Below are 21,545 nucleotides of genomic sequence, written 5' to 3' on the forward strand. Positions count from 1 at the left end.
TGGCATGCTGTAAACCTTCTAATACACCTTCTGGGAGAGACACATACTGTAATTTCAATTGATCAGTTTTAAAGAAAACCAAAGACCAAAACACAAAAACTGTGATTGTCAAGTACTGTGAAGTTAAGCCTTTTAGGCCAAATCTCACAACTTGGGAAAGCTAACCCCTAACTGGAACAATACAATCCCTCAGATAATAATGAACTTCAGAGAAATGGAGATATATCAGTTTTCAAGTGTAACAACCAGCTTAGATCATAATAATTAGGAAGGGCGCTGACAAGCGAGATCTGCTGCCAGCTAAAACTGCCTATTACCATTTTTTACACAAGGTATTTGGCATTTTCAGTAAGTTGGTATAGGTGTAAAGTCAGCTTTAGCCTGCTATTCATTCAGTCAAGATACAACAGATAAAAAATCCTGCAACTTTGTGCAAAGGTAAGTTCGAATGTTCCCGTATGGATGAGTTAAAAAAAATCCCTCATTTGCCACATTATGCTTCAGTAGTCACTATGGCAGAATTGACCTTTCTGTATTAAGCACTGCATATGCTTATTCTTTACATGCCACCCAAATGACTTCCAGAGACTCTGAAGGTACTGGCATCTAGACTGCCAACTCTGAGATGGTCACTTACACAAAGAAGGTGATTATTAAACACCACTTGTTTTCAGAAGAGGGTAACAACATGAAACGTACCCTGTCTAGGATATGTGCTTGTGATTCTGGCAGAGTGGCGCCTTTGATAATGTGGTTGCTGTGACTTGGGTTGTTCCCCTGTGTTCCCTGATGATGGATGCCCTTTCACTGGTTACTGCTCCCTGTTGAAAGTCACCGTTGTCAGCATCATGGCACAACATGACTAGTGTCACCCCCCATAATGATGCTGCTGCTGAAAGAGACGTGGCATAGAAGAGAAAGGGCAGCATCAGTCATCAGAGAAAAGGAAGAAATTCAGAACCATTCATTTTGAAGGAAACCTGAAGGGCCTCTGGTGGGGACTAGGCATCTCAGAGTTTTAGAGACAAGCTGAAACTGACCAGGGTTATAATCTCACATCCAACCCACTGAGTTTGCATTTAAGAAATGCACCACATGAAAAGGAGTTGTCATCCTGGTTTTTTGCAGTCATAAGGACTGTGCTGAATTTGCCAATGTATCTATTAGCTATTTATGCTTTAAAAAGACCTATCTTTCAAATCTGCTTTAGGCTATGAGAAGGAACATGGTGGTCTCAACTGAATACCATGTAGACAACAATCCTTGAAAATCCTTCAATCTAGGTGATTCATTCAAACTCTCGTCTCTGGTTCAAATAGCAGAAACCCAAGTCATTTGGATTTTTTTCCTTCCTTCGAAAGAAAATACACTTAGCATTATATTTAAAATACCAGCTGACCAGTGTCTAATACTAACTCTGGGATTTCCTACATAAAGGAAATGACTTAGCACTCACAAAGATTCACACGGGTGCAGGAGAAACAAAACCAAACATCCTAGAGGCCTTACAATTCTGGCCTTAAGGTGCTTGCATTCCACTGGGGGATGATATAGAAATGTAGTGACGAAGTACTTAGGGAAGGTGAAGGAGGGGAGAAGAAAGCCATCCAGACTGATGATTTTACTGGCATTGGGAACTCCTTCTAAGATCTACATGTAGCCCTACTCTCTCATCTGAACTCCACTTGAACTGGATATCCTGTTGGCATAAGCCAGTCCAACTCCAGCTGGTCCAAACAGAATTCATCATCTTCTCCCCAAACCTTCTCCGCTTCTGTCAAGGGCATCACTGTCCTTCTAGTCTCCCAGGTTTACAGCCTCAGAATCATCCAGCTCTTTATTTTCATTCAGCCCACATATCCAATCAGTTGCTAAATCTTGTCTTTTCTACCTCCCCAACATCTCTCGAATCCATCCCCTTCTCTTCACCCATGGTCACCACCTTAGTTCAGGTCTTTGTCACCTCCTGAACTATTATATTAGTATCCCCATTGGTCTTCCTGCCTCAAGTCTCTCTCCTCTCTGATCCACCTGCCACAAGGCTACTGGAATGATTTTTCCTAAAACGCAGGGCCAATCATATCCTATCACTCTTCTCAGTAAGCTCCACTGGCTCTGGAATTCCTCTAGGAATATAGGAATTTGTTCCTCATCCCTGATTCTATTCATTTACCCTCAACCCTAAAAAAAATCTGTAAAAGTGTAGAAAGTAAAGGAACCTGTTTAAATAGGCAAAACCACCAGAATAAGGTAAAGTTTTTTCCAAGTCACCAAACATTACTTCCTCATTTACTATGCACACAGCACTATGCTAAGGTGGCTTAGAGAAGGTCCAAAACCAAATGCTACCTGAGGTCCAGGAAGAGTCATTAGTGCCTGAGGGATCTAGGAAGGCTTCCTGGAAGAGGAATGAGCAAGGAACTCAACAGGTCCAGCAAGAGTTGGGGAGGGGGGGTCATTCACTCCAAGTTTAGGTGAAAGTGTGACCCAAGGCCTAGAGGCAAGGGAGGACAGGGCCTACTTGGGAACCAGAGAGGTAGACACAGTGTAAAGCTGGAGAGGTAAGGTCACATCAGCCCTGCCCCTGGGGTCCCCTTCTCCTGCAGACTGGAGAGAGTAGAGGGCTCCCCCTTTAAGGAGGGCCCTGAGGGCAGCGATCTCATCATTTCTCGGCCAGCTGCAGGACTTCATCATGGCTGTGAGCTCAGTGCCCTAACACCCCCATCGGGTGGTTTGGTCCCTAGGATGGTGACAAGAGCTTTTAAACAAAATGATCACAGAAACAAGGAAACCAAGGAGGTCAAACAGAGTAACTAATAATGTCCAAAGACAGTCTAGTCAGTCAATAAATCAAGACACAGTAACTTCTCTGTTATGTGGCAGGGCCAGGAGAATGACAGGGTAGAGCTAAGTCAAATATGTGGATAGTGGACAATTAGCAGAGATACCATTCCAGCTTGCCAGGTCACAGTTCAATCTTTCCATGGATCACTCCCAGGAAACTTGGAGTGTCCAGGGGCCCAGCATTAGGAATGCCATTCATGGCTGGGCTGCTGCTGTGCAGGGGCAGCTATCCACAGAGCATTCTGGTGTCACACAATGCTAGAAAAAAGGGAGCCTTGTTCAATTTCAACAAAGAAAAACAAAGCAGTTGGGGGGGGGGGGGCGGTGTAATCTGAAGGAATTTGCTTCCTCTTCCTTGATTCCATTACATTCATAGGTTTTCTTCTTCACCTGGCTTTGCTTTTTACCTCTATTTGGTTCTGGCTCAGCCCTTTCCTCATCTCCACTACTCAAACCAGGAGAATTCATGTCCTGAGGACATGTAGGAAAAGCCTTGCCTGGGCTTGGAGACAGGAGACACTCCTGACTCTGACACTCAGCAGTTTTGTGGCCATGGGCAAGTCACTGAACCTTGCGGTGCCTTATTTTCTTCATGCGTATAAAAGAGATAATAAAACTCAGGGTACTTGCCTCCAAAAGGGCTCTATCAATGGGGGGCAGTTGTTATCGGCATCAGTACAACTGAAGATGAGAGTGTTAGGCAAGGCTGTGTGCTTTTTCCTACAGTGTCCTGGATTAGGAGACCTGTATTCTAGCTCTAATGTGCCACCAGCTAGATCTAGACGGCATCAGCTGGCCTAGGTGAATGGTCAATTTGCTTAGTACTTCTAAGCCTTATTTATGATCTGTACCTAGGTCATAGTGGCTCGGATTTCGAGTTGGACAGGACCATCAAAATCACCTAGTCCAACATCCTCATTTTATAAATGAGGAAACCGAGGGGAAGAAAACGATGACTTGTTCAGGACCCAGAGGTGCTCAGCTGGACGAGCTAGGATGGAACACAGGCCCTGGTACTGCCCAGCATGGATAGTCTTCAGTACCATTCAGCAGCTGATCTTGGAGGCCCCTGCTGGTTCTAAAATCCTAAGGTTCTGAGACTCATACAGCTGCATGTGAAATGAATGAATTTAGCTAAACTATTAAAATTCTTAAAGCAAAGTGAGACACTGAAGGACATCTATAGCTCTGGGAGTCCTCATATACTTAAGAAGATCTTGTTTTGGAAGCATCTTTTATCAAATCCCTTGTCCATTAGGGTACATGTGTGTAAAGGTATGTATATGCATAGAACATGCATATGTATATGTGTGTATGGGTGTGGGTGTGTGTCCTCAAAAGGCAGAAGTGCCCTAGCAAAACCAGGACATCTTGTCCCTGCATGCTCCCTTGGCTTCTATTCATTTCTTTGTTCCTTGAAGAGCCGTAGGAGGAAAAGCATCAGTTCACACATCCTTAGATTCCCAAATGATTTTGTAGTGCTTCATTCCTAGGCCCCATCCTTATTACAACTGACTAGAGCCACACAATTACTGCTCTGTTCCCATGGTAAGTGTGCATATTTCAAAGATGGAGAACAAATCCATGTTATATTTTAGTAAAACAAATAAAAAATAAGATGTTTGGTCACAGGGAAGAAACACATTTTGAGAACTCTGAAAGTGGATTCCATTCACTTGTAGAAGCAAAATACTGATTAAGCATAAACATATCCAAGGGGAAAGAGCAATCATTTTCGAAGGTGAAGATCCGAATTCAAGTCTTAGTTCTCAGGAGCACTAGCTGTGTCCCCTTATACAAGTCACCTGACCATTCTGTGCCAATTACAACTTAGGATATCATTATCATCATCTTACAAGACAAAAGTGATCTCTTTTTCCTCTGAATTCTCTCCCACAGAACCTTGTAGCTCTGTTACTTCAAATTTCTACTTTAGAATTGAGGGTTAGGATTAGACATTTTCCTTTTGTACAGGACTTATGACCTCAGTAGAATGTGAGCTCCATGAGGGCAGAGATCTTGTCTCATTCTTTTTACCCTTCCTCTCCTTCCTAGCAGAGTGCCCAGCAGAGTGCCTTGCACACAGCAGAAAATCAATAAGTATTTGTTGAATGAATTGCATCATACACTGTTATTCATGATGACTTTATACCAATTATATGGAAGCCAGGATCACTATAAAGTTTCATTAGGGAAATCCATTTTAATGTGAAGGAGACCTAATTATACTGTTAGTCTATCAGTATCTATAGCTGAATAGGCACTGCAGTTGGAAAATGGAGTTTGAACCCACAAGTGAGTAGAATCAGAGGTCGTGTACTAGAGATCAGGTTGGATCATATGAAGAGAAGGTATCCAATGTTTTTTTTTGGAGGGGGAAGGCAGGGCAATTCAGGCTAAGTGACTTGCCCAAGTTCACACAGCTAGTAAGTATGTCAAGTGTCTGAGGTCAGATTTGAACTCAGATCCTCCTGACTCCAGTGCTGGTGCTCTACTTACCATGCCACCTAGCTGCCCCAACGTGTCCAGTATTTCTAAAGAATCTAAGCTGCTCACAGCAGGCCTATGGCTATGAACATTTCAAAGGACCACTAGCGCCAGTAAGCCAAAGGGCAGTGCAACAATATTTGGGAGGCAAGAGGACGTACAGCCAGTGCATTATCAAGAAAAAGACATTAGCTGGAAGGAAAGAAGGAGATAAGCCAATCATGCAGTGAGAATGAACTGCCAGGGCCCCTGCAAATGCCTCCAAGATAGTTGAGAACCAGACAAAGGATCCATTAGGCTGGGCATCTCTGGAGTATTTATGGAAACCCAAGCTAAGAATCTCAGAGCATGAGAAGCTATGGAGGGGCTGCAATCAAGAGCAGCACAGGGAATATAGACCAGAGAAATCATCAACCCATCAGAGTAAATAATAAAGAATGAATTACAGACTGAGCCTGACTTTAGTTGCTTTCTGGTCTCATCAGATGGAAGGAAATCCTGCATTCAACAATGTTGTGCTTCCTTCCCATACATTTGAACTGCCCTGGAGGAGGTGTTTGGGGAATACTCAAAAGACCACTTTGCCTACAGCACAGAGTACCTGAAGGAAATTAACAGGAGACAGGGCAGGTCTATCCTGTAGGGATCAGAAGGCAGAGGGCTTTATGTGCCAGACTAAGGAATTTAGGCTTTATTTTGAAGATTTTGGAGCATGGAAATGGCATGATCAACGATGATTACTCTGTTAGCATGTAGTGTGTATGGGAGAAGAAAGAAGAATGCAGAACAGTAAAGCGGCAGCTGGGAGGGGGCAGATAGTAAGGGCCCCAGGGAAGGTAGCTAGTGGCAATGGAAACAGAAAGGAGGTGGCTGATGCAAGAGGCACTTAGAGGGAAAATGAGCATGATGGAATGATTCTGTAGATTAGAGGCTGGCACATGACAATGATGAGTCAAAGATGACTCGTCTAGGTTGGCAGTCTGGAGAAGTAAAAAGATGGTGATGGCAAGAACAGGAATAGAGAAGGGAAGGCAAAACTGGTCTGAAGAAAAATGAGGAGGCTGCTTTCAAATGGAATGAGTTTCAGGTATTACTAGTACTATCAATTAAGTTCTTTCTGTGAAGGTTCTGAATGGAAAAACACACCCAGTTAATATCTAAAAGCGCTGCTTTCAGTTCAACATTGATGATGGCCTTTCTAATGTATCTAGAACTTCATGAGGTGCAAGGAGCAGAATTGGGAAAAAGACAGCCTGTGCCCTTATTATTCATGCTAATTCGAATAATACCCATTTTATTGCACCCTGCGGTTGATGCAGGAAGGGCTGTATAAAATACATATACTCCTACTGTCAGTCAGACATCAACATTGGACTAGGAAAAGCCTGCTCCAAAGCTGCCCTCTGCTCAGACTGCACACACTCACCTGCTACTCCATTCTTATTGGAACTGTGACCTGGGCCCCAAAGAATTAGCGCAATCCTCAGCATTTATTATATGTAGATATGCATATGTATTATATGCATAGGGATGATAGCATATATTATATCATTTTGAGCAGCTACGTGCTGTAGTGGATAGAATACTAGGCCTGAAGTCAGGAAGACCTGAATTCAAATCCAGCCTCAGGCACTTAACTATCTGTGTGACCCTGGCCAAGTCACTTCACCCTGTTTGCCTCAGTTTGTCATCTGTTAAATGACCTGGAGAATGAAATGGCAAACTACTCCAGTATCTGTGCAAAAAAAAAAAAAAGACCCAAACAAAAACAAATGGGGTTGCAAAGAGTCAAACATGACTGAACACAAACAACATATTATATGATTTACATATAATTAATATTAATCATGCTGTTAAACCTGAACAGATCAATTCAGCAATCATTCATGATGACATTTGGAAAGGGAGAGCAAATGTGGCTCCCAATTAAATTTCCACTTCTGAAATTCACAGGCCAAGCAAAGAACAGCAGAGACAGCTGGCGGACCTGAACTCGATATCACCGATGTAGTTTTCTTGAGGGTACTTTGGTAGGGAAGAGAACAATATTTTTTACATTTGCACATTATGCTACAATAGCGGGGAAGAACCCCTGTAGGTCAGCTGTAAAACTTGAGTAAAAATCATGGTATTTACTTTAATCACTTCTTTTAAAGTAGGTATTTTTTGCATCTCAAATTTCATAATTCCAACATTTAATGATGATTAATTGTAAAGGACACATGTAAGACAATAATGCAGCTAAATGATGCATTTGTAATTCATGTGAAACAACATAATTAGTTCTCCACGGGTTCATCGATATATTATTCTACTAAACAGAATACTTGAAAGTCCCACTTGAGTTTTAAATGCAATATGAAGCCTTTATTTTAAGCATGGCTTCCTCTGTGTAATATTCTCATAATTATTTTCCAGCAACAAGAAATATTAGGTTGATTATTTCTATTCTAGCTGTTATCCTATCATGCTGTGAAGAAAGCAAACGCATGAATTCATTTATTTCAATACAAAAGTGAAGTATGCACTAGTTTAAAATAAGTAGAATAAACAAGCAGGATGAAGAGAACAGTTCTAAGGTGAGAAACTTCATCAGGAAAGGATGAATGGCAAATATGAAATAAGAAAAACCTCAGAATGTAGCAAACATTTGGTTCCTGGCAAAAAGCAAGACACACACTGAAGCAGCAAAGCTCCAAAATTCTGAGCGATGTATTGTCAAAGAGAAGTCCATTTTCCTCAGGTCAGAATTTTCTTTTTTACTGAAGATAAACCACCATTTTCTAAACTGTAGCCTCACTCTAGTATACAGAAACAACTATGCCTACTCCTTTATTGGCAAGCAATACACAGAAAACAAACTCCCCAGCACATATCTGTTTTTGAAAAAACAACCCTGTTCTAGTCATGTCCTGTTAGACTTGAAGTAATGCTTCAGGATGGCCCCTCAGCAGAAGCCTCCTAAAGGCTCTACTGAGTTTTGGCTCTCTGGATCTGCGTAATTGCTCTTTCTGGCAAATCTCCATCTTGCAGAATACATAATGCTTTTGGAAAGCAAGGCTGAGGCCATGAACCTAACTTCCCACAAACATCTCAACAAAGTACCTTGCAGTCAATGCCAACAGTTTGCTGAGGAATTCTGTGGCCACAAAGAAGAGTAATCATGTATGGCCTGGCACACTTGGCACTGCTCAATATGGCAACCACATAGGGACTGAGTTCATTTAAATACTGCCCAAAGGAGAGAACATCAGAGGCACCAAATATACCTAGAGCAGGGCTGCAGGAGGAAGGCCAGGTGGGAGGGGGGGATCCAGGTGTGCCCAGGTGGCAAAGTGATGAAACTAGAGCTACCCAAAAAAGAGCCTGAGGCCCAGGAATGCCCACCCCTAAGTTCAACTGGGACGAGAAGTACTTATTGCCTGCCTGACAAGTAGGAGCCCACAAAGACTGCTTCAAGACTGTGTGCATAGAAACGATCACATTTGGCTCAGCTCAAGGAAGGTGCCTCCTTGCTTAAGACCAGTTTGGTCTCCTTGTTGTGGGAACTCAGAGAGTTCCAGTTTGTAGCAGCAAAGTACAAGAGTCCAAACAAGGGGAAAAGCCTCTGCGAGTGATGTTTTTTTTTTTTTTGTAGGAAGCAGTCCCTACATTGCAGGGGGACTGGAGATGTAATTATTCTCTACTTAACCAATAATAAAGGATCCCCTTCAAAAAGTTTTGCTTGTGAAACACAAATTCCTAGTGTTCCTGCTGGTGGACAGCAAGGTAAATTTGCTCAGTGGCTCCTGCTACAAAAACCAAACAAGCTTGGTCTTTTTACAACCCATATTTGCTTGTGACTCATGAAATAACTGTGATCTAAGAAGCCCAATTCTTTGGGTCCCCAAAGACAACAAACACCTATGGCTGCACTGGTATCCTCAATACCTGACCCACAGCCCATACTTAACACTTGATTGACTGGCTGATTGACTGATGGTGGAATTTAAGGAGCCTGCAACATGCTATACCACATGCCTTGGATGTAGACAGAAGAATGGAAGACGTCATTTTCCAGCCTTGTTGGACATCACCACCCCTCCCATGCTTCCCAATCTGGCCAAACTGGTCTTCTCTCTGTTCTTCACTCATAGCATGTCATCTCTCATCTCTGCGCCTTTGCACTGGCTGTCCCCCATGCTTGGCGTGCACTCCCTCAGCACCTCTCACTCACAGAATTGGTTTCCTCCTTTAAAGATGCAGTTCAAATATCACTTTCTACATGAAGGCTGATCAATTGCTAACGTCCCTCCCGCCCTATCCACTGCACGTGTGCGTGCGTGTGTGTGTGAATGTGCATGCGCGTGCACCTACCTTGGATATTTCCTTTACATTCAGGATGTATATATGTATACAACCTAACAAAATCTTCATGGAGAATTTAGGTAAGAAAAATGACACCAGATGAAAAGGTCATTATAATTGGTCATTATATTCATGGCCTAAGACAGTACCCATATGAATGAGCTCAGGAACTTTAAAGACTTGGTCTCAATCGTCATCCTCAATATTCTATACACTGTCTCTCTCCTCTCTGAGTTTTCAGGGCGCTGCTCACTTGCTCTCTGAAACTGGGGCTAGATATATAAAGAAAAAGGGCCATTTTTCATAGAAAGAATCATCAAACTCGTAAGAGCTGATGATTTCATCAAGTGAGAAAGCAGAGTAAGAGGAGAGATCCTTGGTTCTGCAGTCAGAGGGTATGAAATAGATGGTGATCCAGCAAAGGAGAATCAGTCATAATATTAGAAAGAAAATAAAAAATGTATAAATATACATTATATGTAAAATAAACTTAACGTGTCATTATGAGGCAGCTAGGTGGTGCAGTGGCCTGGATTCAGAAGCCTCATCTTCTGAGTTCAAATTTGACCTCAGAAATATACTAGCTGTGGGACCCTGGGTAAGTTACTGAACTCCGTTTGCCTCAGTTTCCTCATCTTTAAAATGAGCTGGAGAAGGAAATGGCAAGCCACTCTAGTATCTTTACCAAGAAAACCCCCAATTATGTCGTGTAGAATCAGTTGGATACAACTGGAACAAATGGACAACAAAAAAATTGTCAATATAAAAATAAATACAAATGCTAAAGAAGTGATGCCATAGGTTGTGTGCATGTTCGTGTGGATGACTCCTCAGTCTCTTTTCCTGGATCACTGATCACCATCTATATCATACTAACTGTGGTTATACCCTAAGGTTCTCTCTTTTCTCTATACTGTTTCACTCGGTGGTATCAGGAGCTCATGTGAATTTAACGATCATTTCTAGGAAGATGACTCCTCTCTTTGGGTATCCAGCCCATTTCCTGCTGGAACTATAATCATGTCACCAACTCCCTACCGGATTTTAACTGGATGGCACACAGGCATCTCAAACTCATCATATCCAAGACACAGCTTAGATCCCCCCCAACCTTCCTATCACCACTGAGGGCACCCCCATCCTTCCAATTCCCCCCAGGCTCACAACCTCCCCATTATCCTCGATTGTTTCCTCTTACTCACACCCCATAGCCAATTACTTGCCATATCTTACTGTTTCTGTCTTTAGATCTCTCTCATATATTCCCTTCCCTCTACTCACTCTAGTCCAGGCCCTCATACCTCTCATCTGGAATATTTTCAGCCTCCTAATTGGCCTCCCTGACTCAAGCCTCTCCCCATTCCACTACATAAAGTGACATTGCTTAACTGTAGGTTTGCCCCTATTACCACCCCCTCCTCAATAAACCTGCCCTGGGCAGGCCACCTAGCCTTTGTCTGCTTGGCTTCCTTCTTCGTAAAATGAGAATAACATAACATCTACCTCCCAGGGTTGTTATGGGGAAATAAAGTGATGGAATGTCTGTAAAGTTCTTTGTAAACCTTAAAGTACTATGCAGTCTGATCATTAATGTATCTCCACCTTTGTGACCAAACAGAAATTCCTCTGGATGGCTTTTCACGAACATGGCATCACAATCTGGCTCCAACCTACCTTTCTAACTTTGTGCTACAGCTCCCTGAACTCTGCAGTTCTGCACGCAGACTCCCATTTCTGTGTGCTTTACCAGTTGTTTTCCTCCCAACAAGCATCAATTCGGCATTGTAATATTATTCCCATCTGACAGATAAGAAACAGAGTTTTAGAGGTTGTCACCTGCCAAGTCAATGAGTCAGTAAGTAGAAGACTCACATTCCAGACTAAGTTCTTTTCCCCTTTTTGGACAGGATCACTAGCCTAGAAGATGAGGAGACTGTTTGCAGGTAGTTTGCCAAGATTTTAGCAAAACAATTTTTGCTTTTTGAAAAAAAATTTATTTTTGGTGGATTCATTCTTTCAGAAGTTGAAAACAGTCACAGAAAGATTAGAGCCTCCGGACACTTGTAATTTCATTTTACAGACCAGCTTTGTTATAGAGACCTCCTCTTTCTGTAACGGGCAGTGCAGTGAGACTCACATTAATACGGGCTATACACCAACAGCCTTCCTCACAACAACTGTAAGTTTGACACTGGAATATTTTCTCCACCTGGTACATAAGAACCAGACTTTTAGAGGCTGTTCCAGTCACATTTACAGCCCCTCCCTCTCCCTGATGCCCCCCCTCCATTACTTAGCAAGATTTTAGCAAAGCTTTTTTTGTTTAGTGAATGCTATTGCATTCTTTCAAAAAATGAAAATACTCCCATAGACGACAAGTTCAAAGACTGGAATTTCAGGAAACTTAGACCTTGAAATTTTAGAGTCCAGCTTTGTTACACTTGACTCTTCTTTCTGTACTATGAAGTACAGAGGATTCACATTTATATGGGATTTACCAATAGTTTTCCTAACAAAAATTATGAATTAGACACTGTAAAATGCTCCCCATTTGGTAAATAAGAACCAGATGTTTAGAGGTTATTTGCCCAAGGCTTACATTGAGTACAAACTACATTCCGCACCCCCCCACCCTTGGCCCCAATGCTGCTGTATGGACTTTACCAAGATTTTAGCAAAAAGGGGTTTATGTGTGTTTCAGAAAAAATATTTTGGTAGCAAATTGCCTTTCATTCTTTCAAAAGTTGAAAGCAGCCCCAGAGATGACTGACGAGCCCAAAGACCAGAGTCCCAGGACACCTGTAATTATATTTTCGAGTCTAGCTTGTCATACATGCCTCCTCTTCCTCTACTCAGTAGTGTGGCAAGACTCACATCAATACATGCTATGCCAACAGCCTTCCTCGCAATTATGAGGTCGACAGTGGAATATTTTCCCCATCTGACAGACAAGAACTAGACTTCCAGAGGCTGTGACTTCCCACAGTCAGTTAGCAGAAGGTTTACACTCCAGATCAATCACATTTCCACTCTGACCCAGATTACTAAGCAAGATTTTGATTTTAGCGAAGCTTTTTTTGTTTAGAACAACAAAATTATTTTAGTAGTGAATTCTATTTCATTTTTCCAAAAGATGAACACTCCCAAGAGATGCCAAGTTCAAGGATTAGAACCCCAGGAAACTTGAACCTTGAAATTTTAGAGTCCAACTTTGTTACAAAAGACTCTTCTTTCTGTACTCTGCAGTACAGAGATATGGGGTCTAGCAATAGCCTTCCTCTAACAATTCTGAGTGCGACATTCTAATATCTTCCCCATTTGACAGATAAGATGCAGACTTTTGAGGCTGTTATGTGCCCATCATGAGTCAGTAAGCAGAAAGCTTACAACATTCCAGATGACCCATATTTCCTGCCCCCTTCTTTTTTTGACAGGATTACTAACCCAGCAGTTGAGGAGGATGCTGCAAAGAATTTACCAAGATTCTAGCTAAGGTTTTGTTTCTGAAAAAAATTATGTTGGTAGTGAAATTACATTTCACTCTTCCAAAAGCAGAAAACACAGAAATGATCAGCTCAAACATTAGACTTGTAAGAAACTTCTAGGTTAACTTTAGAGTGCAATTTTGTTATACATCACTCCTCACTCTATACAGTACAGTAAGGCTCAAATTTACATGCAGTTTACCAATAGCTTTCTCACAATCATGAGTTAGAGACTGTAATTTTCTCCCCATCCAACAGATAAAAAACAGAATTTTGGAGGTTGTTACTTGCCCATAGGCACAGTCAGTAAGTAGAAGGCTTATGTTTTGAATTAAACCCCTCCCATCTTTATCAGGATTACTAAACTAGTACATGAGGAGAATATTACAGGTAGTTTATTAACATTTCAGTAAAACCTTTTTTAGTGTGTTTTTTTTTTTGTTTTAGAACAAAAAAGTTCATTTTGTTAAAGAATACTGTTTCATTCTATCCCAAGTTGAAAACTATCACAGAGATGACTAGCTCCAAGATTAGAGCTTCAGGAACCTTGTAACTTGATGTTAGAGTCCTTCACTTCTTGTCAGCTTGGAGAGTCTTTTCCAGGCCATGGATGTATTTTTGAGGGATGCGATATTCTTCAAGCAAGAGCCAGTTCAGATGATCGATCTGGTTGCCCTGGATCTGGACCTGAACAGCATTCTTGGTCCCAGGGACCTGGCTGACAGTGGCACTGGCCTGACCACATTGCTGAAGGACAGCAGCCACAGAGATCAAGACCACAGAACTCCAGGTTCCGGATCAGAGTGACTCTTTTATTGAATGTTCTGTGTGCTAGGATGATGTCAATGGGATAAATTTTTCCTTTCTTCACAATTGGCTCTTGTCCATAAAAAGTCACTTTATAGGCAGGCTGCAGTCTCCCCAGACATCTTGCAAAGAGATTGTCCCATGGAAGTTTCACTCGCAAGTATTGCTCAGTTTTGTCCAAGAGGCAGTAACGCAAGGTGAGATCCAACTTAACAAAGTCTTTGTTGTCTGCATCAACCAGGTTGTTTTTTCTGTGCATAGTCCATGATGATTGTACGGACCTTACTGGCAGAGAGGGTGCTCCCTTTCTTGTAGCTAGATTCTTTGAAGAGAGCAGTCATGTTGGCTGGTATACAGTAGAGGGGTTTGATCTGTGGAGGATAAAAAGATTGTTTCTTCGTAACCTTCTGGACCGGAATGGCTGGGGATGGCTCAGGCACAATAAAAGAGGAGATACTGGGGTGCTTCCAGTCCACAGCCACAATGCTCTCCACACCTTTGCTCAGTTCCTTCACCTGCAGGATGTGCTGCTTCATCATTTGGTGCAGGAACTTGGAGAGCTTTTTGTAGCTCGACTTCTTAACATCTAGCTGTTGCCCTCTGGGGCAGCAAGAATACACGTGGCTACCCAGAAAAGTACTAGTGAGCAAAGGGAGGTCAGCCTTGGTGACCCGGCTCTTCAGGGCATGGAAGAAACATTTCTCCAATAGCTCATCCATCTGCTCTGGAAGGGTCTTGCAATGAGTACTGTCCTGACCCAATTCTGCCACAGTAGAGTTCTGTTGGCCTTCTCCAGGGGGGGTTTCTGGTGCTTCCCTGATCTCTTTATCCCCCTGCATGCCTGCCCGAACAGGATCTACCTGTACTGGTCTCTCTTCTTTGGTACTATCCCCAAGCTCTGGAGGAAGCTGGTCCAATGGGGCAATGGTGGGTGGGGACGACCTGTCTCCACACTGCCACAAGTAGTCAAGGTAGGTATGGAGCACAGTGAAGCCTATCCCCATCAGGCCAGAAGCCACCATCTTAGCTGTGGACATATTGGCTATTCCAATTGCAACAGGGGCCCTGCTCCCAACCAAGATGATAGCACAGAGGTCTCCCTTCTCTATCAAAGGCAGCCCACCAGGGGGCACAAGGAGCCCAGGCAACATCAAATCTGCTCCTCTTGCTAACTTTTTCAGTACTGGTAGCCATGTTGTGAAGACCGGTAAAAGATCAGGATAGGCCCACAAAGTATAAATGGTTGGGTACAAATTTTTCTCTGCATCAAATAGAATTGGGTTTCTCCCACTCACGTCACCATCATGGTATTTACTTTATGAGTGCAAAGCTGCAAGCAGCCACATTGGCCCGAAGCTTGGTCGGAGCCCTTGATGGCCGTGTTTGACTTGATGCGAAAGGCTTTAGCGAACATGGCCATGTCTGCAGGTGGCCACAGGAATGAGGGATGGCAGGGGACAGGAGCTGGAGGCGATCTCTGGGCGCAGACCACTGGTTCAGACAGACACTGCCCTCGAGGCACCTGCTCCATCTGTGGTTGGTGCAGCAGGCCTGTGCCTCCCTACAAGGGTGGGGCTGGGAAGGCTTCCTTCAGGGAAGGGAGGGGGACTTCTGGCCCAGGCTCTCGGGGCACCTTGTGGTTCTCCTCTGAAAAGAGTTCACTCAGAAACGAAGGTACCTTTCCATTCCTGATTGATACCTGTGCCATGGCCATAGGCAGGCAAAAGATACTGCCCCTGGAGCCCTAGCAAATCTCTGGAGAAAACATACTATTCTTGTACATAAAATAGAGAGACATGGTCTAGTCTAGATGATAATAGAGTTAGACTCAAAACTGGTTGGGTAGCCGAACTCCAAGCATTAATCATACAATGCTAACCTGGAAGGATGTCTACAGTGCAGTACTACAGGGATCTATGCTCGGCCTGGCTCATGTAACATTTTCTCAATGACCTGGCAGAGCTGGAATGCTATAAAAAGAATAGCTAAGAAACTGAAAAACAGGATCTAAAAAGTTCTCTACAGGCTAGAACTTTGGGTAGAGACTAATTAGAAAAATTTTGATAGGGATAAATGTAAATTCTTATACTTGAATATAGAACCCCTCAAATTCACAAGTACTACATGGTGGAGATATAGCTGGATAATAGTTATGAAAAAACCCTGGACAGCAAGTCAGCAGGGGTGCCAATCTTGGACTCACTTTAATAGGCTAGAAGGTGTTCAGAGGAGGGTCCAGAGCAGGTCACTGAGGATGGTGAGGTCATGGCTGAATGAGATGGTCATGTTTAGTCTGGAGAGGCAAAGCCTCAGAAAAACAAGACAGTTGTCTTCAGATATCTGAAGAGGAATGAGATTCATTCTGTTTGACCCCAGAGGGCAGAACCATGATTAATGGGTATATGTTGAAAAGGGTCAAATTTATAAGAATTAGATTTGGATGAGCAGCTGTTAGGCGAATTGTAGTAGAGATCCCTTCCTGGCTATGGGTAGGCCTACATGTCCACTGAGGCCCTTCCAACTCTTAAATTCTGTGATTCTCTGATTACATGGCTCAGGATATGAATTCAGGTTTCCTAATTCTACTATATTAATTATACTGGCCCTCCTCATTTTGATTGCTTGCCCTCAATAATCCTTTCAGCTCACTGGATCCCAAAAAGCCAAAGGCCTCTGAACATCACTGGGTAATTCAACCACTGCCCAAGCCACCCTTCCATCCTGCTTCTCCCAAAGGCTATGAAGGAGAGAGCTGGGCTTCTAGGTGCTATGATCTGTACCAATACTAGAATCAGAAGTCCCTTGTGGGCAGGGAATTGTTCATTTTTGTCTCCTGTCACAGTCTCTGGCACCCAGTAAGCACTTAATAAATGATTGGTGAATCTCAGTTGAAATGAACCTTTGAGACTTTCTAGTCTGCCCCATGAACAAGAATCCTTGCTGGGACACACCCCGGCTGAGCTTGTCCAGACACTGCTGGAGGATTTTCTGGGAGGGGGAGCCACCCACTCTACTTCAGCACAGCTTTCATTGTTAGCAAGTTTTTCCTCCCAACAAGCTCAAGCTACCTCTCAGCATCTTACACCCAGTGCTCTTGATTCCATGGCTAGTTCCTCTTCCCTTTAACATCCCTCAAAGTACAGGAAGACAACTGTCATGTGCCCCCAAAGGCTGCTCTTCTCCAGGCCAAACACACTGACTTTCCCAAAGCTGAGAAATCCATTTACATTACAATGGATGAGTGAAACTCCTTCCACACTGGATAACAAGGAAGGTGAGCTGATACATTTAGAGGGATAATTTCTAATCTTACAAGCTCTTTGAGCCCAAGTAGGTCTAGAGAGATCCAAATAGTCAGCTGATTCAATTCCTTTTAACAAGGAGGCAGGGCTTCACACATAAGGAACAGAGCACAAAGAGGAAAGTGAGAACCACCACTTTGCTCTGGCCCAAGCATGGAAAGAAGACTTCTCTGCTGTCCTAATTGCCACTGTCTCACTGTCGCTCAGAACATCCTTACAAAACTGGAAAATGGCAGCTGACCAGCTTTCTCTTTAAGCAATGGCCTCGGCCCTCTCCATCAGCCTCCTTTTTGAAAAGAAGCCTCTGCTGTCAAATGCCAAAGAGAGGAAGGGGGAGCAGAGACTGAATGCCATCAGTTCAGAGAGGTTTAAGGCCTGGCCTGCTTCTGCACTACCTTTCTCTCCAAAGACAAACTGAGCCTGATTAAAATTTGTGTTTTGACAGCTCATGTTTCTTATCTGGTTTTGTTTGGTTCTTTAAATTGATGACAAGGGCACACAGTTGGGCTGGCAGTCGTGATTAAGAGGTCAGGCACTGAATTCAGTACCTTTTTCTCTTTCCTTTGCCCCAAATGGCCCTTTGAGCTCCAAAGTTATTCATATCGGCAGGAGGTAGGGCCTGGCCAGCCCCTTCCACTCACAGATATGAGGACAAGCCGCCACACTGGCACTTATTGCTCAAAGTCAAGAAATTCAATGAGTTCCAATAATCCAGGCAGAGAGAGAGGGAGGGAGCTAGCCAGCTAGCTAGCAGAGAGCTTTGCAGGCTCAATCACTGTTTTCTTTTTCTCCTTCTGAACTATTAATTCCAGTATGAAAACCTTTAAAAATTAAAAGCCTTTTTCCGAAAGGGAATCTTGTTTTGTCCCTGTACAAAAGAGCAGTAGAAAAGGTACTCCCCTCAACAGGGTCCGGGAAAAATCTGATTATTTCCACCACGCTCTCCTATTATTCACCTGTCAGTAAAATATGTCCTCTCATTGTCTCTGTTTGAATGCTTATTTTTATTGCACTGGGGCGATATGGTCATTTTTGTATTTATTACCAAGTTCTTGAGGTCTCCCCTGCCTTTTTTTTTAAAAGCATGTTTTTCTCTTCTTTAAAAAAAAACACAAAAAAACTGGGCCACATGCCTCTGAGGAGAAAGCAGTACATTATTTCATTCCCACCTTTTCTTCTTTTTTGGCATCTCTGAGGCCTGTTATGCCCAGAAGTGCTTCCACTCAAGCTGGACCATCAAATCAATTATCACAGCAGTCTGCTTTCTGAATATGAATGGCAATGAATGACAACAGGCCAGGCAAACTTTCAGCTTTGATTTGTCATTGGTAATGTAAATCTCGCCCCCCCCCCCCTTTTGGTCTGTTTTGTTTTATAGACATTTCTGAAGAGGGAGCAGTTTGGGCTTGGTCAAACTCTCCCCCTGCTGTCGACAGCTGCATTGTATCAAATGCTTGAATAAAAGCTTCACCTTTTTCTAGGCAAAGTCATAGGGAATGATTATTGCCATAAAAAGTCTTCCTGCTGCCCCCTTGGCCTGCTTATTACTGCAGCTGAAGAGCAGCCTAACTCATCTGTACCGATTCAAACACTCGGCCCTAATTGTTTTGTGGAGCATGGTGCTCATTTTCCTATTAAGTGCCCAGCGAGGAGAGCTGTTTGAATTTGCAAAACGGGGTTAGAGCCAGTCTGCTTGTTCACAAAGGCCAAGCCTGGTTCATGGCTTAGGCAAAGGCTGAGCGGCTTTCCTAATTCCTGCAAGTGTGGGTAGTTGCCACCTCCAGTGAAGAAGCTGGTATTATCCATTGGGACGTCTGTAATGAACCGCTCTCCCCATCCCTTTGAACACACACTGTTAAAGCCAGTGGTTGAAAGGAAGATGAGTACAACAGTGGGGCAGTGACTACCATCCAATCAATCAGCATGCATTTATTAAGCACCTACTATGTGCCAGGTAACTTGCCGGGCTCAGGGGATAGAAAGACAAAGGTAAAAACATTTGTGGCCCTTAAGGAGCAGCCAGGGGAAATAATATGCACATATATACATACATGCAAAACAGATGCCATGGGGATGGAGGGGGAGGCACTAGCAGCTGGAGAATCATGAAAATATGCATAGAAAACAGGGGTTCAGCTTTTCTTGGGCCATGGACCCCTCTGGCAGTGTGCTAAATCCCATCAGTCCCTTCACAGAATAATGTCTGCAAATACATAAAAACAGTAAGCTCACAAAGGAAGTCACTTAACTAGAAATGCAGTTATCAAGATTAAAAAAAAAAAACACATAAAAATGAGTTGACAAACCCCACGTTAAGAAGCCCTGATGTACAAGGTGGCACTTGAGCTGGATCTGGAAGGCAACTAGAGTTTCAGAGATGCTGTGACTCTCTCTTGTTCAAGCTTTTCTTTGACCAGCCGTCCCTGCTCTTCCAGATGATTATCACCTCTGCACTCACCTCACTGGCCTTCCAGCTCAGTCTTGACCCTAAAACTGAACCTTAACTAGTCTGCATTATATTCTGTTCTCTGCCCAGGAATCTCTCATCCCTTTGACCTGTTATCATTTGGGCCTTGCCAAACCCCAAATGCCGTCTGCTTTTGTCAACGAATGCCTCTGAAAAAGTCATACAGCGGTAAAGAAGTCATACAAAGATACTTAGTTATCGAATCTCCACCTGGCCCTCCCGTGGAATACATGCCAATTCTTTTATTTTTCCCTGCTTCCCTTCCTCTCCTCTCCAAATTCACTGGCTTCTTCCTTGCTGCCCACAAACCTATCCATATCTCCCCCATCCTTAAAAAATCTTCACTAGACTCTACCATCCTCTAAAGCTTCTCCCTTTCACAGTTTATACTTGTTGTCGCCACATCTTCCCTTCCTGCTAACTTCTCAATTCTCTCCCCATAACTACAGTGAAACTGCTCTCTTCTAGGTTACCAAGAATCTCTTAACTCCTAAGCCCTGTGGAAGTTTCTGAGTCCTTGGGGTCAGTTACTTTCCTCTGGCTTTTGTGACATTCGTTCTCTTTCTACCTGTCTGGCCACTCCTCTTCAGAGTTTCCTTGGCTAGAACCTTATCTATCCCCCAACCACTAAACATGGACATCCTCAAAGACTCTGTTCTTCCAACCACCCATCCATAACTCAGTCACTCTCGTCTTGTCCCTTTCTCTTACCTCCCCCACCCCAATTGCATCGGGTCAATTCTATCTCCACAGCATCCCTCAAGCATTCTTTTCTCACCACTGCCCTTATATAACCACCAACCTAGGTCAGATCCTCATCACCCCATCTGGACTTTTAGAACAGTCTCCAAATTGATTTCCTTTACTCAAGTCTCTTCTCTATTCAAATCATCCTCCAGAAAGGTGCCAAAATAATTTTCCTAAAGCAAAGGTTTGATGATGTCATCCCCTGGCTCAAAAATCATCAGTGGTTCTCTATTTCCTCTAGGATAAAAAAGAGAATCCTCAATCTGGCACTTAAAACTGCTTGTAGTCTGGCTCCATACTACAATAGTGTGCAAATGACTTGGGATGTTTGCTATGGTTTCATTTTGTGACAACAATGGTCACATGTATGTGATTCTACTGATACTAGGTTGACTTAGAATGTCTAATCTGGACCAGTCAAAACTAAATTGAGCTGGTTTCCTCATTTTTAGTTAGGTGTCTATCAGTTGAGTGCTAGATTTCATGCCACATACATGTTCCAATGCTCTCTTTGGTTGTGTTTTGTTTTGTTTCCCCCCCCCAAGGATTTTTTAAGAATAGATGTCACTACAAAGAAACATGTCAAAGTTGTAGCTCTTCTAGGACCTCCTTCAATGACTTTTAGAGATCCTACAGTAGCAGCTGGTATGGAACAGTCAAGTGTGCTAAGGTTCAATCAAGTACATGATGAAAAAAGATAGGCAACACTAAAGCACAAAACTATGATTGAAAATGAAAATTCAGAACTGGCCAACTACAGCACCAAAACAGCTGAATTAATTCAAAGAAAAGAAACAAAGGCCTTTGGATGGATCCAGAAGTTGGAGGGGCCAGCACTGAGCTCTTTTCAGTATGGTATAGGTGGAAGAAAAGAGAGAAAACCAGTTTTTAAAAAAGGCCACTATGAAGAACAAACAAACTCACTTAAAGCTTGTCAAGGGCAATCAAGACAAAGAAAAGAGTAGCGGAGACTCTAGAGAGAGCTTGGTGGTACTGCCCACTCTGTTGTTCATTCATATGCCAAATCGCTGTCAGAGACGAGGTTAATTACTAGTCTGT

At 43.0% G+C, this 21,545-nt stretch overlaps 1 protein-coding gene and 1 pseudogene across 3 annotated transcripts in view; both read right to left on the reverse strand.

The window, feature by feature from the left end:
• Window positions 1-21,545, reverse strand: part of DIAPH2 (diaphanous related formin 2) — an 856,474-nt gene that overhangs the window by 63,430 nt on the left and 771,499 nt on the right. The gene's annotated exons all lie outside the window — the stretch shown is intronic.
• On the reverse strand, window positions 13,734-15,384 carry LOC118832935 (annotated as a pseudogene).

The sequence above is a fragment of the Trichosurus vulpecula genome, chromosome X, assembly GCF_011100635.1.
Source record: "Trichosurus vulpecula isolate mTriVul1 chromosome X, mTriVul1.pri, whole genome shotgun sequence".
NCBI lineage: Eukaryota > Metazoa > Chordata > Mammalia > Diprotodontia > Phalangeridae > Trichosurus > Trichosurus vulpecula.